At 30.0% G+C, this 4,346-nt stretch overlaps 1 non-coding gene across 1 annotated transcript; it reads left to right on the top strand.

Annotated features, from left to right (window-relative positions):
- Positions 1–4,274: 4,274 nt before the first annotated feature.
- Positions 4,275–4,346, top strand: TRNAK-UUU (transfer RNA lysine (anticodon UUU)). Its single transcript has one exon. It is a non-coding gene; the product is annotated as a tRNA-Lys (tRNA).

Raw genomic sequence — 4,346 nt, 5'->3', positions numbered from 1 at the left:
CCACCCGAATTAATGACCACAGATGAGGAGTTGTTATCATAAAAAACAAGCATGGTGAATATTTTGTAAATACTATAAACATTTTTGTGGTGATTAGTTAAGAATTGTCTTTAAAACTTAAAAGTCAAACAAAAAAAACTGTTTCATTACAAAAATATCTTTTTTATGTTAAGTTTCTTATTTAAATGTTTCCATAAGTAAATTGATATATTGTGAACAAGAAAGAGTACTTTGTAAAAGTTAAAGATGATTTTGAGGTGTTTAATTAGTTTTTATTTTTGAGTTGTTTTGGTAAAACTGTAATCACAACCCATGAATCATTGGATTATTTTTACATAGTATTATTGAAATGTAATTTTCCACTATGATCGGTGAGATTTATAATTAGCACTTTACGCTAAAAAAATAATTTTTGTATTTTACTATAAAAGTTAAGTCTTTACATGTTATCTAGTTTTAAGTTGTCTTGGTAAAAAGTTTATTCCTGCTTCATTAATGCTTAGATTTGGATGAAATTTTTATTCCAAGTTCATAAGACAAAATGCTTCATTTTGACTATTGTGATTTTCGTTTAGAGGCTTGTGATTAGATAAATTATTTTCATAGTTTGAACTAGCATCACCTATAATTCTCCATTATGACAAGTGAAAATTATCATTGGAGATTTATGCTAAGAGAAACAATTCTCGCATTTTAGTATAAAAGTTAAGTTTTTACACATTATCTAATTATGAGTTGTCTTTGTAAAATTTTTTTGCTGCTTCATTAAGATTTCGATGAAATTTTTATCCCAAGTTCATAGGACATAATAGTTCGTTTTGATCATCATGATTTCTATTTAGCGGTGTGTGGTTATTAAAAATATTATTGTAGTTTTAACTAGCGTCACCTATTTCTTGTTTCGAGTTAGTAACAATTCGATTCCAAATTTGTTAACTGTTAAAGCTCTAAATGTTAGAACATGTAATTTAGATAATATTATTAACTATGACCATTGAGATTTACCTTGAGTTACATTAAGAGGTATGTAATAAGAAATATCATCTTTATATTTAGGGTAGAAAACAACTCTTCTAAAAAGTCAACCAATCTTCTCTTAACTACCATAAGTTGCCAAATATGATATTTAAATAGTAATGGATGATTTTACTATTATTTGCTTGTAAATGTCTATGAAAAAAATAATATTAAAATAAAAATATAGTATATAAATTTTCTATATAATGTTAACAGGAGAAGTAAAACAAGAAAGTTTTGGTAGTTGTATCCATTAATATTTCTTCTTTATTATTTTTATTAATTAATGATTGAAGTGTGATTAGGCCGGTAAAAAGATGAAAATTCATAACATTTATTATAAATAAAGTTTGAATATACAACTTTCGAATATATGCATAACACATGTATTATGGTAACTTATGTTTTTCCGCTTGGTCACTGACTTTAGTATCAAAATAATTTCTATATGTACCATCAGAGCAATTTAAACGCATTGGAGTCCAACCAATTGACATGAAGATATGTTGTTCAATGTGAAATAAAATTAGAATTGAATAAGGCTAAATACAATACAAAACAGGCTTAGTGACCAAAGATTTTCATTGATAAATTTGATCGACATATTTAATTATTATTTGTGGAATGTTGAAAATTTTATTATTTAGAGTTAAATATATCGTTTGATTCTAGATTATTTTTAAAATTTTATAATTAGTTTATAAACTAAATACTATGTTTATTTTATCTTTAAACTTTTTGATATTTTTAAATTAGTGTTTTAAATATTTTTTATGTAAATTAAATTTTATAGTAAAGTATTAATGGTTTCTTATTCTAACTTAACGATAAAATAGTTTTAATTTAGTTTCAAATTAAAATTTGAAATTATTACTTAATGTTAAAATTCTCTCACAAAACTTAATAATAAAATATATTGGTTTAAACCCTTGTTTGGTCCTCGTATTTGTGTGTCAATCTCAAGTGGGTCATCGCTTTTTTTTGTCTCAATCGAGTCCATAAACTTGTTAAAATGAGTCAATTAAGCCATCACCGTTAATTTATCAGTAACGACGTTTGCCTGTGATGACGTGGTGCACAGAAAATTAACTAAGTTATAATTATTTAAATACGTGGATAACCCAGCAGAAAAACGTGGTACAGAGAGAATCACGTGGTAACCCAGCAGAAACAGAGAGAGATGAGTAACCCAGCAGGGCCATCCTCCATTCTTCTCACGCCTCCCAACAGCGTAGCCTCTCAGCGGGACCGAATGTGAAGGATGAATCTTGATAAAGATATGGTCGAACGGTAGTTCCCCATTACCATCTTCTTCACAACAAGAGTGAATGAAATAAGAACATCTTTACGAGCTTGCTGCCAATGGTGGAATAAAAAATTCATGGGAGAGAGAATTGGGGGATAGAGGAAGCAGAATGGAAAGACAGAGGGAATAGGAGTGTGGTTATATCTTCAATAATATTATTGAGTTTGCTATTTATATTCTGAAGAGATTCTGAATTGGAAATGGTGGCCTCAATGATTTGTTCTATGGGATAACCATTCCTCTACAAGCATCTGAGACCCTCTTCATATATCTCACACAAAAATCATAATAAAGAATCAATTTTCTAAATTGTTCTTATAATGAAACTTGCTATAGTTCCAGTTGATTCAAGTTTAAAAGATAATCAAACCCTATATGAAGAGTGGTTCAATTAGGCAGATGCAGGTTCGTTTGAACAACTTTTTTTTTTATCTTTGTTAATTACGTTCTTTATTGATTAATATAAATTTGCAAAATAATTAAATTTTGAATTATTTTAAAAACTGTTTCTATTAATAAAGTTGTGTGATTGTTTTGTGGAAAAATAAAGTTGTTCTTCTGTTAATAATGAAATTTGTATGTATTCAGATGGGGATTATCAACTATGAATTATCAATTGATGTTGGAATTCCCTGTAACAAATTTGAGCTATGATTTGAAGAAAAAATTGATAGCTGAATGTTTCCAAGTGTGTTTAAGGAGCTGTTGATGTTTTGACTGAATTCCTCGCATGTTCAATCCAGTTGGGGAATTCAGCCTACTGAAAATTCCAGAAGATGCATATGATTGTAATGTAGTGTTTGAGATCCTTCCAGAACCAGAAGCGATGCAAAAGTCTCCAAATCCATCGATTGAATCCAGAAGCGGTGCATATGATCAGAAGACTTTTGTTCACCCCATTTGCTTAACCTAACTTCCATCACCTTAGGCCCACCTTCATAATCAACCCAAGCATTCAACTTTTCCCCATTATTGAGAACCAACAACGACAAAGACAAGGGGCTCGGGGACACGGAGGAGATCGGAGGAAGAAAGAGAGGGATTGGTGAGGCGCACGTAGAACACTTTGCCGACGAGATCCAACCGAGAAATCTTTCCGGCAGTCGAGGTCAGCGGGTACCGGGGGAGAAGAGGCGGCGACCAGTGGGGCGATTAGGGTTTCAACTCCCTTTTCCCAATCTCTGCTTCTTGTTTCAGTCTTGGATAAGGATAAATATAAAAATTTTAAACATGTACATGGAATTATTATTGGACAATAGATCACTAATTTAATTTAATACATAATGCCACGTCATAAAAAAAATTACAGCTCAACATCTATTAAACGCCGTATGTACAAACTTAATGGAGAGGACTTAATTGAATCAATGTTTCAAATATTTGGACTCAATTGGCTCATTTTTACAAGTTTATGGACTCAATTGAGACTGAAAAAAAAACGATGATCCACTTGAGATTGACACACAAATACGAGCATCAAAGGAGAGTTTAAACCAAATATATTTCTTTCATTCTTATATATTATCCATTTTTTAGTATACACTTTTATCACTCATAATTTAATTAACTGTGCTTATTTTTGTGTTGTGAAATTATTACAAATAAATAAATAATTCAACATTTAATTAATTGAAATAATAATTTAGCACGAATACAGTTTGCAGTTCATATAATGATTATAACAAGTGAGAATACTCCTAATAGTAGATTATATTCGTGGATATTTTTTGGACCTATGATGAAACTTTAAAATTTGGAAGACTTAATTTAATTCGTAATTCAAAACCTAAACCTTTTAATATAAAAAATTATATATCAAAATTTTTATATTTGCGTATTTCAAATTCCTCTCATCTCCTTTTCTGTTTTTTGAAATGTGTAATTTTTGGACAAGTTCTTGGAATGTATTATTAAATAAATATTTCAAATAGTTGTTTCAGTTATCAACAAAGCCGTCTTAGCTCAGCGGTAGAGCGCGTGGCTTTTAACCACGTGGTCGTGGGTTCGATCCCCACAGATGGCG

Source organism: Vigna angularis, chromosome 2, assembly GCF_016808095.1.
Source record: "Vigna angularis cultivar LongXiaoDou No.4 chromosome 2, ASM1680809v1, whole genome shotgun sequence".
NCBI classification, from domain to species: Eukaryota; Viridiplantae; Streptophyta; class Magnoliopsida; order Fabales; family Fabaceae; genus Vigna; species Vigna angularis.
Note: the sequence above shows the minus strand (reverse complement) of the source record. Positions and strands in the feature narration are given on the sequence as shown.